Source organism: Martes martes (assembly GCF_963455335.1).
Source record: "Martes martes genome assembly, chromosome: 16".
Classification (NCBI taxonomy): domain Eukaryota; kingdom Metazoa; phylum Chordata; class Mammalia; order Carnivora; family Mustelidae; genus Martes; species Martes martes.
The window spans coordinates 12,833,490-12,847,552 of record NC_137904.1 but is presented as its reverse complement, the minus strand read 5'-3'; the positions used below and the strand labels follow the sequence as shown (position 1 = coordinate 12,847,552).

The following is a 14,063-nucleotide window of genomic DNA, read 5'->3' as shown; positions in this document are numbered from 1 at the left end:
CCAGTAACCTTTTTCATGAAGTATATACATCTAGAAAAGCACACACATTGTAAAGCACAGTGTGTTTCTTCCTCTTCCCTGAGCCCAATATTTTAATCAATGAGCAGGTAATACCGCGCGGTGGGTTTCAGAGCATGTGAACCTGAACCCTTTGGTTCAGCCCTTACTGCCTCTCGCCTGCCTCCTGCCTGCCCGGTTCCCAGGGCAGAAAAGGAAACACTGCCCTGGGCTTGGCCATACCCAAGGACCAGTCAGTGCTTTGCTACAGGTGGAAACTTCTCCCTGACCTGCTTCCCAACCCGAGGTCCCCCTGCCAGCTCTGTGTGCAGAGCTGTTTCCCATCAGGGAAATAGCATCGGGTCCCCTTTCTCCCTTCAAATCTGGATGCGCTGGTCTTTCTAGATGCTCTCAGATAGTCCTTCTCACCTCCCCAGTCGGAGTAGGCAGCCAGCTCCTCATCAGGGATTTAAAACATCCTCTGATTTTCTGTCAATTCCAACACAATGCACCATCTCCACTGCAATCCCTTCCAGTCGTGGTTTGCAGCGGGTGGGGGATCGGGCAGCTCTCCCAGAAGCATAAGCACACACTATCCAGAGAGACAGTTTGCCAAGAAGACTCACCAGGCCAAACGGTGTAACCCCTTCCTCCACGCGGATTTCTTTGCAGTCAAACACAAGGGATGCCAAGGCAAGGCCCTCCCCACAGGGCGATGGAGAGACCAGCAGGCAGACTCTAAGCCCCACTGCTTGAAACCAGGATCCCCGAGATGTTCCCTGGTGGTGCTCCTTGTAACTGAAGCCAGACCAGGCGTCTTTCCAGTTTATTCAGGGGCTGGTCCAATGCTGGGATATGTCATGGTGGCCTGAGAGCTTCTCAGCCTCTACTACTTAAAGAGACAGCGCCCCATTTTGTGTACTTGCCAGAACATAGTGATCCCAAGGGGGCCCCCCGGAGCATGGAGAACCTGGGATCAACAAGGAAAGGACTTGGGGTATGTCAGCAACCTGGGAGGCCAAACCTGCTCCCACTTGTGCCAGCCCGTGTGCCAGCTCCCAGCACCCCACCTCTCACCCCTCCGGGGAATTCCGCAAGGAGGAAATCCACCATGCAAAGGGTCTGTATGCATCGTGTCATATGTGTTACCTGCAGACTGAGTCTCATTTTTAATCAACATCACCGTTTTCAGGAGCCCCAACATTGCACAGATAATGCTGACCTTCCTGAGATAATCCTATTCAAGTAAACAAGCCTCTGATGAAGACATTCCAGCCCGGGCTGGCAGGACAGGCTAGGAGGACGATTGCAAAAGTTGCAGAGAGGCAGACACACGAAGGTGCCGTCTTCTTCAGGCTCTTTGCACTGTTCCTTCAGGCTCTCAGAAAGGGTCCGGCGTCTCTAGCAAGTTCTCCTGGGTGGAAACGCTGAGACAAGGACACTTGGTTGTTTTGAAGGAGTCTCTTGGAATTCTGGCAATTTCCCCCACCCCTTATGTCGGGGGGAGGGCAAGGCCACCTGTAGTCCTCTGTAGAGTTTGGGGAAGTCTCTCTGTCACAAACACTTTATGTTTCATTGGGCTCTGCAGGCAGAAGGGGATCCCAAAGGCCCTCTCCCCGTTCTGCTCCCAGCCAGGATCTCTCCAGTCCCAGCGAAACAGTGTAACCCAGCCTTGGGTCCCATTAGATCTGACTGCTCGTTAAAACGACGGAGAATTTTGCATACGGCCTGACCTGGGCCTGTGTGCAGAGCGGCTGAGTCAGTGGCTTGAGATGCAGCTCAGGTGTGGGCCATTTTTTACATTCCTCGAAACGTTCCTATGTCCAGCCAGACTGTCACAAGGCATCGGGTGGTCCCCGGTGTCCTTCTAGTTGCCTTCCGTCACGGAGCCCAGATGGAAGTAAGGCCCAGTGTGAGCTGTGGGGTTAGACAAGTTATGGTTCAGTCTTACCAGGTAACACAGGGGTGTGTGTGTATATCTAGGGTGTGTGTGAGAGAGAGAGAGAGAAAGACAGAAAGACAGACAAAGAGTTGCTTCCTCAATCCTCCCCGACACAGCAGGTGAGGGAGGGCCCAGTGAGCATGACTTTGGGCTTTTCCAGATAACCCCCCTCCTAAATGCCCCCACCCCCTGCCCGTGATTCTACCTGAAGACTGCGGGACGAGGTTTCTGCCCCCGAGGCCGGACTAAGCCTGAAGACATCTGACATCATATCTGCTCCAAGGGCTAAGAATTCAGAGGAAGAGTGGGGCAGGATGCAGGTAGGAGGCATGGATTTTTCTTCTGGCTGGACAGTGCCAATCGGATCAGCCCTCCATCCCCCCAAGAGCTGCTTGTCCCAGGACCAGCTCTCTTGGCCCTCTGTCTCCTCCAATCCCCCCATCACCTGCAACCAAGCTCTGAAAACTTGCTAGCTTTGGCTGAGACCTGTTTGAGGAGCTCCTTGGAGCATCCAGGCACCAGAGCTGGTCCCTGCTGTGTTCCGCCATCGGCCACCAACACACTTGTCCCTACACACCTGGGCCAGGCTCTCGGTCTCCTCCTGGGCCTCTCCCTTCCCTGACCTGGAGGCCCTCCTAGCCCAGAAGAAACCCCAGTCCTTCTGTGTTGAGCAGTGCGTCCTTGGGGCCATGGAGAATATCCCCCGGGGTCACTTGCCATAATAACGAATAGCATATGGATCAAGTCATATTTTACTTCTATTATTATTTCTGTTCATTTTATTAGTAGGGATGATGAGAATCTCGCAGACTGGGAGCCCGATACGGGGCTCGATTCTAGGTCCCCGGGATCACGACCTGAGCCAAAGGCAGACGCTTAACCAACTGAGCCACTCAGGTGTCCCTCTTTATAACAACCTTATGAATAGGCACCCTGATCGTCCTTTTTCCATCCGAGGGGAAACTGAGGCACAGAGCAAGACACTGAGTGGCTTTCTCAGGACACCCCACCCCACGAGAAAATGGCAAAGACCAGACACGAAGCAGGCATCCTGGCTACAGAGCCCATACTCTGTACCCCATACTATCTTGTACCCTAACTCTGGCCTTCACGGAACATCTGTCCTTTGTCACATCATATAATCATATCATACACATCATACACACCAAGTAATCCGATTTCCTTTTTCCACCAAAGTTGCTGGTACAGTCTATCTATTTCTACATCTGCATTTCTTTTTTCCATTAAAAAAAAAAAACAAAAAAAACAGGAAACTATCCCAGCACCTCCACGGCTTGCACCAGTCCTATGAGCTCCCTTCGCAGGTGTCCTGCCTGCTTCTGCGGGCACGGCCTCCGTGTCACACACCCGTGGAGTCCTGTATCCCACTGCTGACAGATTTGATAAGACCATCGCAGTCATCCTCACGGGGACTGGGACCTAAGCAGGCACTGGAAGTAGGACACGGCCCCTTTTCCTCTGCATTTTGAGTGGCGGAAATGCTGCCACCCATAATGGCTTACTCCACGGGGGGCCGGGGGTGGGGGGAGGTTTTGACCGTCTTCTATGTGAAGAAAGCAGGGCTTGGAGAATTTGCCACGTTTCTTCCAGCCACTGGCGAGTATGTGCCAGGGCTGGGCCCCAAAGCTAGTTCCTCTGATTTCCAAACCTGTGATTTTTCCATCACGTGGACTCCCCAAGGTGGGGGGGAAGAAAAAAAAAACAAAGGTGAGTCTTAATTGGGCAATTGTCCCGTTGATGAAGTTGTCGTCAGAGCCTCGGTGTCTCCAGGCACTGGGTCAGTATCTGGCGAGGTGTTTACACCGTAAATGAAGCCTTTCCTGTCTCACTGCAGTCAGCAGCCTGTGTGGGCGTTCTTGGCGAGGCCTGCACACATCTGGTCTGGAAAGGTCCTCAAAAGAGAGGTTACTGCCTCATCTACACTCCTCTGACTCTTCTGAGCAGCTTAGTATTAAAAGCTCAAGCACTGGGTGGGGGCAGGGGGAAGGCAGAGGGGAAGGAGAGGAAAGAGGAGGAGAAGGGAGCAGAGACGGAATGGAAGGGGCCAGTTTGACTTCCCTGAGCGGATCCCTATAAATACACATTAGAACGATGGCAAATCCAAGCCCCCAGAAGATGTTCTCTGGGACCAACAGAAGCAGGTAGAAAACAGCCTGCAGACACACACACTCCAGTTGGCACAGGGCCCGTTCCCTCAATCACTGTCTTTAAAATTCACAATTTTATCTTGGGACAAATTTCGTCTTTAAGCTCCTTCACCTGTGGAAGCGAGTGAGCAGAGATTGTGCTGCGCCCTTGGAACGATACAAAGTATAAAGAATTCTTTGTTCCCGAAAGTTTGTTGCTTAGGAAAGCCAGATTCCATAGATGTAAGCGGGGGGCCAGAAAGTGGACTTTTCTGGCATCTCGTGAGCTAGTGGACGAGGGATCTGGGAGCAATTTAAGTAGGAGAGAGTCCGAAACTGACATGCCCTTGGGATGGAAAACTATGAAACCTTCCTAAGACTCTGAACTCCACAGGGACATTTTCTGCTCCAGGCCAGGGTCAGGCCCACGGAGGTGGGGAAGGTGATCAATCTGGACGCACGGATGGGGCTGGGATAGGTGGGAATGGACAGATTTTCTGAGCCATGCAAAGCAGGCACAATAGTGCCAAGGAAGGCAGCCTGGGCTGCAAGTCAAAGGCTCTCCTTTTTCAGGGAGGTGGTTAGGAGAGTCCACTATAAGCCAAGGGAATGCTGGATTCGGATAGATGAGGCCACACCGAGCTATGGGTGCATTAATCTCCTGCAAGAAAAACGAGGTGTGCGCCAGCCATCCCCGAAGACAATCTGAGTGAACAAGCCCCAGGATGCATCGTTGGCCTCCCAATGCATCATCCCACAAGTGCCTCTGAGTTGGAGGGACAGCAGTAGCACTACAAATGAACTTGAACACAGATGTTTTCTTCATCTCTGAGTCCCTGAACCACTTATCAAGTGTGAAACCTCAGCTCAAGCCAGGGGAGTTCACAGACAAAGGCCAGATCCCTTTGAGAGGTTCAAGACAGAAGTGGGCAAAGCTTCAAACATGTTTACTCCTCCTTGTTAAAGACCGGGGAATATCAATCCAGGGGACTTCAGTGGTAAGCCTGGGTCTCCTGTGACAATTACGTTAGAAGTCAGATCCAGAAATTAAAATTCTAAAAGTATATCTCACAGGAGTGATGGATATGCAATGATTTGGCCATTAGAACCTTTTTTACCATGAAGGGAAATGTGAACGTCCTAAATCTCAAATCATGGGGAAATGACCAGAGGAATTTGCTGCAGCCGTAAGATGAGATATCATGTAGACATTAAAAATAACATTGAAGAAGGCTATTTAATGAAATGAGGGAAAGTCAATGATGCGTACTTAGTGGGGGAAATGTTAAGAAATAATATATCTGTAATTTACGGGGTGTTTACCAGGCAATCTGCTAGCTCTCCCATTTAATACCTACAACAATCCCAGGAGGGCTGAATATCTCTGACCCCTAGGACACTACAAGGTTTAGTAGTGCCAAGGGCACACAACTGGAAAGGTAGAGCCCAAATACAAATGTTGACAATCCGAAGGCAAGACCCCGTGTTCCCAACCCCTAGACTCCAACAGATGGAGACACAACCCGAGTTCCATGGTGACAAAAAAGTGAAAGCAAAATCTGAAAGCCCACCAAGTTTGAGAATGCAGAGCAACACTGTGCTTCCAAGTTCAACATCATGTGGGAAAAATACATTTGCGTGGAACTAAACTGATCCCAGAGCCAATCATGAGTAATAATCACCCGTCTTAGTCTTGTGCCTCCATCAGCTGAATTTGCGGATTTCTGGCTTAAGTGGAGGAAATGGGCACTGGGCCTACCCCAGGGAGGGGTCAGGAGAGGCACAGGCCAGGCCTTGCTTCAACTCTTGTGCTGTCTCCAAATGCAGTGACACATCCAGACCCGGAGATAGTATGACAGCATTGAATTCAGTTGTGCATCTTACAATGCTGATGGTATAATGTAAGCATTTCCATGGACCATGAGTTTCATAACCTTATTTTGTACTTATTTAAATACATCAGGAGATGCAAAGAAAACAAAGGAAGTATCCTGAACCCTATGGATCTTGAGGGACCATGAATGAGCCAACAGTCCATTTGTCTAGGTATGTGACTTTGAATCTGAGAATCCCTATGACTCATGGCAAAAACATGGTCAGATGTAGTTCAGATGAGTAAAAGTGCACTGACCAGTTATGGTCCATTGACCAAAGGGGAAAGCCCTACATGGTTGTCAGTGCTCTATCTCTAACCACACTCCCTTCCCTCTCTCTCTCTCCTTCTCATGCCTCATCCATCCATTATGGTATGCAACCATAATGCAGTCAAAATATTATTACTATCTGAATTTCACTATCTTGTGACCTCCTCGACTATTGGGAGACCTCAACCATTGGGAGACCTCAACCCCTGAGAGACCTTCCAAGGAAAGTATTTTCAAGAGCCTTCCCAGTGGGTGGTCTACTTGATATGGTCTTGTGCCTCATTCCTATATGATCTTGGATCATTGAATATACAACTGAAGCTTGAGAACCCTTAGGCAGGAACTAGATTATGAAGCATTTTTTAAATTTATTGGACCATTGAACTTTTGCTACTAAATTCTCTCCAAGACATAGGTTCCATGGAACTCACTCTTAGAAACACTTTTATTGAAACACTGGGCTTCATGACCTCTCCAGCTCTGATGTTCTAGTCTTTCCCAAAGAGAAAAAATGGCATTCCTTCAAATTGACTATGGACATTTCAAGAAATGAAGAGACAGATTTGAAAGCAGGAGGCTTCAGATAGGGACTCTAGGCCAGCTAATGTTCCCCAAGCAGGTAAGAGAAAACATCCATGGAGGTCAGCCACTAGCTTCGTCCCCATGATCTTGAGTGAGGAATTGAGTGGATGTCTTCTGAGGTCATGCCATGCCATGTCACTTCCAGTGGCCACTCAGCCCCTCCCTTGTCATGTGGTTTTTTCTCCTTTTGGAGACACCACAGTGTTTCAGCTCAGGGGGTGGCCTCATTGTGGTCTTTGGAAGAACACCACAGAAACCAGTTATGGTGTTAACTCATAACCCAAGAGTGGCCTCTGTGTATTGGTCCCTAGGTTCATTTTTCTCACTACAGACTGAGACCCATGAGCTCAAAAGCCTGCTGCTAAGTCAAATTTTTACACATCAAATTGTTTTAAAAATTGCCCAAATAAGCAGATTCCTATCCATTTCAAACCCTGTGAAACCTCACTGCATATCTTTAGGCCATTGATGACATAGAGGCCAAGTTCCACTCCAGAGGCTTCCCAGCACGTTGATGAGCAACATTGCCTACTCATGTAAGCCTCCTTTTAGAATCCTGTATTCTAGGATTTCCTTCTCCCTCTTCCTTTTGGGTGGTAGCCTGTGTGCCCACCCACCAGAGCCACTGGGTTGTCTCATGCTAGGAGGGACCTCGTCTCTCATGTAACCCTAGCCAAGCACGACCCCATAAAGTGTGTTACCTGTCACTTCCTCTACTGGTCATATATTTCCCCTCTAGGTCCACCCCAGAGTCCCTCAAATGAACCTCCACATAAACATGGAGAGATGTGAGATCCAGAAGAATCCCTGAGCCAGCACACAGAAACCCAGCGATGGCCCTAGGATTCACACATGCACAGAAGGGCAGAAAATCCCCCAGAGAAGCAGAAGCATCCCAGGGATAACATCACACAGGCCATTCCAGTTTCCTCAAATATCCAGCTTTATGGGTGGGTTGGTTGGTTGGTTTCCAGAGAGGCCAGGGTGCAAGGAGTCGACATGGATTGCCAGTGGTGGGCTGCCAACGGGAAGACCCTTCTCAGTCTCAAGCTGGGGGAAAACATCTGTCACGAGGCTGAAGGCATGAATTGTTCTGCTCTGCAGCTGTGGAAAAAGAACAACCCTATGTGTCATCTGGTGGCAGCCCACAAGAGCCCTGCACCCAGACAGCACACCATTAGGTGGACTCCCACTTGGGTGACTGATGGACCCATTGTTTATCCAGCAATTTCAGGAGCCGGTCCTTATCTGCAAGGCTATGTACGATTACCTGGTAGGGCCGAAAACAGCTGGCGTGGTCTTAACAACCACACAACTAAAGCACCAGCTCCCAGTCTACACCAGCAGTTGCTTCTATAAGGGAAACAAAACCATATCTCTCCTCTCACTAAGGTCACTGGACTTTGCTGGCTTCTTCCATGATGAGAGAGTAAACAGATGATGACTCAGTGTTCTTGGCATCCAAGGCCATCCACAGGCAGAACCAGACTCTGGGCGAAGTGTATTTTGAACATCTTAACCTCAGCTACGTGAGGGGAAGAGAAATGAAGACTCCTTGCGACTAAATTCATTCAACAGGGATTTACTGAGCAACTACTATAGACCAGAAGCAAGTAACGTTGCTTGGCCCCTTCTTTCTCCGTTAGAAGGCCAAAGATTCCCATTCCCATAGATGTGCTTCTTTGAAAGTAGCTTTTCTATTTTCTCCATCAAAAGGTGCAGCCTGTTCCTCCACTCTGCATCTGGACCTGGCCGGGTGACCTATCTGGGCCAATGGGACATTCTCAGCAGAAACAGAAGCTTCAAGAGTGCTTTCTCATCGGGGCTTGCCCTTTTCCTGCTGGGGACGTCCCTCCATCATCTGAACAAGCCCAGCCATCCCAGCTAAGGCCCTGGAAATGTGAGCCAGCCTGGGGTGGGAAGTGAGGGTTTGGAAAGCAGCTGAGTCTGGCTCAGACCATAAGGGATGCCACACAAACTCAAGCCAGCACTCATTGCTGAAAACCAATGATTTGGGGTTTCGAGCCACTAAGTTTTGGGGTGCTTTGTTACACATAAAGAGCTTGCTGATACATTAACAATCCTAGAATTGGGGTTAGGTGCCAAATACATTCTTTAGGAGCAGGACCCTGTGCCAGCAGGCCAGAGGCAATGGACTTGCACTCCCTCGTGGTGTTCTGGGGCCCGGAAAACTGACCTTCACACTTGGCTCAACGGGTTCTCTAAGGGAGGAAAGTGGCACAGTCAGGGAGATTGAACAGATTCCTGGGGCTCTGTGGGAATCGCTTGGCCTCTCTGGAAAGTCTCTGGCATTTTTGGAGGGTCTTCTCATTCTCTGGAGGTGCTAAGGGTCTGTAAAAGAGCCCTACGGGTTTTTAGGGTGCTCCGAGACCCAGAGTCGAGCAGGACTGCTCAAACTAACAGCGGCAAAGCATCATACTTGTTTCTCCTTTATTCCTGAGCCATTGCCGTCAGCTGCACGACCCCACCAGACGGACGTGCAAGATGGATGCACCCACTGGTTATGTACTTGGATGTCATGCCACATAAAATTGCTGTGAAAGTATCTAAATTCTTATTCTCATTTCCCGTATTGACCTCACCACCACCCTGTAACATCAGTGAGCTAGGTCTGGTCCCATGTATGTACCACGCTTTAGTCGAATTTCTGCAAAAAGGGCTGAGGCTGGCCCTGCAGTACACACAGCCCCTGGCCCAGAACCATGAACTCTCATTTGCAGCTGGAGCTTAACTATTAAAATTTTTCTCTGGACATGAAGCCAGGTGTCATTTCTTCAATCCCCAGTGCAAATCCTATGGAAAGTCAAGTAACCGGACAACTTTTGTGAAGAACAGAACCCTTACTTGGGAGAGGCTCTGAATAATAAAATAATAACTCTTAACCTTTAGCACCTCACTGGCCAGAAGATACAGATGTCCTAAGGACATTGTTCTGTGACCATCGATGAGTCATGGTCTTGACAGCGATGCCAGTCTGCGTTGCCAGCCCTACCCTGAATACCAGTGCGGGGTCTGCGGGGCACAGTCTGCCCCAGGGGCTGCGGGAATGGCACTCCAGCCAATGAGAGGATGAACTCCGACTCTGAACAGCCATTCTCCTTGATGGAGCCCCTACTTTCTTCTTCTGCAGATAGGGGAAGCATAAGCAAATCCCAGGAAAAAATCTAGAGTGCATTAAGCAGTATCCCTTGGAGCATCTTCCTGGGGGAGGGTCTTGCGGCATTGGGTAGGGGAGCCGGGAGCATGCAGAGGGGAGATGGTGAGGACATGTAGGGAGCACCAAAAGGTACCAGGCCTTAAGTGGCTGATATATGATTTCTGTGTTCTTCACAGCACCCATACAGTCCCAAGATTACTGAGACCTGGAGAAATTAAATGAGAAGCCCAGAGTCATGCAGTTAGCATCTGTTTGTAAAGAACTGCAATCACTACTTCTACATGAGCCCCCAACAAAATCAGTCTTTTCCACTGATTGATGGTGCCGTTTTAGAACTTTTTCCCCCAGAAATCTTTTTTATGCCTCAAGTGGATAATGTTGGTGCTCCATCCAAAATACTATCAAATTCTGTCTTATCATTTCTGGGCACCTGCTCCTCAACCTTCCTCCATCATTGTGTTTCCAATGGCCGGTACCTTCAGGCTCTCCTTTGAAGGGCTGTCCTTGGGCTTTTGGAAGTCTCGACCTGCAGGCACGGAGAGCTGGAGATGCATGGGGGCTCACATGCCTGCCTCCCACCTCCGTCTTGGCCATTAACCAGACTGCCAGGTTAAGGAGAATGAAAGCACAGGTCCCTTGCTTTGGGTTGGGGTGACTCTGAGGTTCATCTTACCCTCTAGTGTTCTATAGGGTGAGGCTAAAGCTGTCCTCCACAGGATGTTGCCCAAGATGGTGGTACCTTTTCTTGACTTTTCTCAACTGCCCTGCTTCCCCATCCATCCCCATCCTTTACCAGTCTGCTATGGTGGGGGAGGTGGGGATCTACTCAGTAAATCACATGCTCACAAGTCCCCGTCTCAGTGTCAGCTTCTGGAGAACCTGATCTAAGGCACCTTTTCTGAAAGGTGGCAGGAAAGGAAAGGGCAGGAAAGCCAGGGAGGTGTGGGACGAGAATAAGAAATACTTTCACTTTGGATTATTCTCCATTGGGTAACCTCGTTCATTTTAGCTTGAAGTTTCTGAGACATTGACAACCACGCCACTGTGCCACATAATTGTTGTCTGAAATTACAAATATAATAGGACACTAAGTTTGTAAAATACTCACATATACTAGAAGAGACCTTGGAGATGGGAAAATGAGCAAATGATGGGCTGGAGTCAGCCCAATGACGTTTGGTCTACGCGCCATAAGGCCATGATGTTTTCAGATTGAACTCACCGCCCGTACTTCCAACCTGGAGTCACGTGAAAATCTCTATTTCGGGCTGGCCTTGAAAAACTGGGACACTTGGCAACACCAAGCCCCCATCACTGCCCGGCAGCAACCGCTCGAAGTGAGTAGTGGCTCAAACGTAAATCGTGTATTAACGAAGATGGAACGGACTTTCATGAGATGGCAAATAAAATCCCAGATCTTGGTGGCTTAACCCAACAAAGATCTTCTGTCATTTACTCAGAGTCCAGTCGGAGTCAATGAGGGCCCCAGTCCCACCCATGACTCAAGGATCCAGGACTTCTGCTTCTTCTTACGAAACATCACGTAACTAAGAAGCACCCGAGATCACTGTGGGAAGGCAGGAGAGGTGAAGAGAGGCACGCTGGCGCAGAACAACCCAGCATCCACTGGCCAAAACGAATCAATTGAACCCAGCTGCACTGTGAAGGAGACTCATTTGTAAGAGAGCACTCAGTGTCTGGTTGGCATTCTCTCCAACACACACGCTCTCTGTTTTGCCAAATATTCATAAACTCTATTACCTCCCAGACACTGTCCTTAATCATCTTACACCTGTTGGCTCATCCCATTACCCTGGGTTAAAAGGAACTTTATCAAATTAGAAAGCCTCCTCCGGGTCCGCCAGGATACCCCAGCTCCTCCTTCAGGACTGATGCTGCCAGATGTAGCCAGGAGCCTTGGACAGGTGTCCCCAGGGTGGAAAATCCCCCAAGCCCTTAGACAAACCCTCCATTCACTGAGCAGGACACACCCGTTGCAGAGACAAAAGTGATGCTCAGCTGTTCCCAGAGGCCAGAACTTTCACCCACACCTCTCTGTTTCTATTTCAACGGACATCTGGCTGCTGGTAAAAGGACTTTTTGAACAAACATGGGGTCTTTTCTCTACCGGTCACCCCACATCGCTCCCAGGGCAACAATGTACATGATGGTGACCGTGTCTCCAAATGAGACCGCACAACCAACTTAACACAGAATGTGACTGAAACCCCCTCCTGCTTGGGGCTGAGACAGTTGCCTGTGGGTTAGCTGGGAATGAAACTTCCAACCAACGCTATGGGAAAAGACATTTCAAGGGCAAGCCACCAACTTATGAATGTTTCTGGCTGTAACAGCTTTATAAACTAGAATTTACCTGTACGGGACAATCTGAAAGTGGTTCATTAAGGGTCCGTTTTCCCCCCTTGTGCTCTGTGTTAAAATGAGACCCTCAGACTAAAAGCCTTCAGGAGCTACTTAGTATCAATCAGAAGATGGAAAAGCCATTCAAGGTTTTCCAGAATTGCAAAAAAAAAAAAAAAAAAAAAAAAATCCTCTAGATCAGTACTGTCTAGATCAGCACTGCTTATTTCTATCAGTTCCAAATACTTTCTTTGTTAATTTATTTCTGGGAATATGGGTTGTTTAGAGGTAGGTCATTTCTTTCACAAATATGCGAGGACTTTTCCTGGATCTGATGACTGATTTTTTATTTAATTCTTTTGTAGTAAGAGGACATACTCTGTCTGATATTAATCATTTTAAATTCATTGAGACTTTTTAATGGTCAGCCTATGGCTTATTTTGATTAATGTGCCATGTGCACTTGAAAAGTTTACATATTTTGCTGTTTCTGGATGGAAAAATGTTAATTATAAATGTTAATTGGATACCTTCATGGATAGTGTGGTAGTTCAATTCTTCTGTACGCGTCCTTCCTGATTTTCTCTCTATCTTTTTTTTAAGATTTTATTTACTTATTTGAGAGAGGGAGCGAGAGAGGGGGAAGCTGGCTCCCCACCATACAGGGAGCCCGATGTAGGGCTCGATTCCAGGACCCTGGGATCATGACCTGAGCCGAAGGCAGATGCTTAACTGACTGAGCCACCCAGGTACCCCTCTGTCTATCTTTTTCTCCTATCAAATTTTGAGAAAAAAGGTATTATAACATCTAACTCTACTGGTGACTGTGACTATTTCTTTTTGCAGTTTCATAAGTTTTTGCTTAATTTATTTTGGAGTTCTATTATGTGCATAAGCATTTAGGATTATTATGTCCTCCTAATGGTTGATCATTTTATTATTATAAAATCTATCTCTTTGCTCTGAAGTCTTATAGTAACCGTCCAATATTAACTGAATCACTTCAGCTTTTTGAAAATTAGTCTTGGTATATCATGTCTTTTCCCTTTCTTTACCTTCTCATTATGACTCTCTATATACAGGGGGTTTCTAGGATCAATGTTCTTTGCCGCCTGATGTTCAGTGTCCAGTTTCTGTGTATTTTGTCTTTTTTTTTTTTAAGTTGTTTCTAGTCCGGCGGTAAATCCAGTCCCTATCACTCCTTCTTGGACAGAAATTAAACTTCTTTTATTTGACTTTTTTATCAGTATTTTCTAAACAGGCATGGGTCCTTCTCATCCCTGGTCAGGATGCGACTAATCTACCAGGAATCCGCTCCAAAATCACCTCCCTCGTGAAGCTTCTCCTGACTTTTCCCCCCCTACTGCTGCACTTTTGTAGAGAATAGAGCTTTAATTTACAAGAATACACTCCAAGCTCCTCATGAGTTCCCGAGGTGGGGTTCACCAATGCAGCCTACCTGTTTTCCCTGAATGCTTTTTTTCTAGATAAGAACAACTTAGACATCTTAGAGGTCTACCCAAAGAAATGCTTCGACTAGGCGAGAACTGCTTCCTTGGACATCTGTACTTCTTGCTTCCATCCTTGTCATCAACAGCTGGGTTTTGTCTCAAGATTATTTATCACAACAGAACTGAGATAGGATTTTATTACACTGTGAAGATAATCATACTGGGGCTCTTCCCCCCACTCCCCATAGACAACGAAACTTT

The 14,063-nt window shown here is 48.0% G+C and overlaps 1 protein-coding gene across 1 annotated transcript in view; it reads right to left on the bottom strand.

Annotated features, from left to right (window-relative positions):
* The window catches only part of PMP22 (peripheral myelin protein 22), a 30,368-nt gene extending 29,483 nt beyond the window's left edge, over positions 1-885 (bottom strand). Inside the window, exon 1 of the mRNA XM_080825761.1 lies at positions 624-885. The gene's annotated coding sequence lies outside the window, so the exon portion shown is untranslated. The remainder of the gene's footprint in view (positions 1-623) is intronic.
* Between the last annotated feature and the right edge of the window lie 13,178 nt (positions 886-14,063).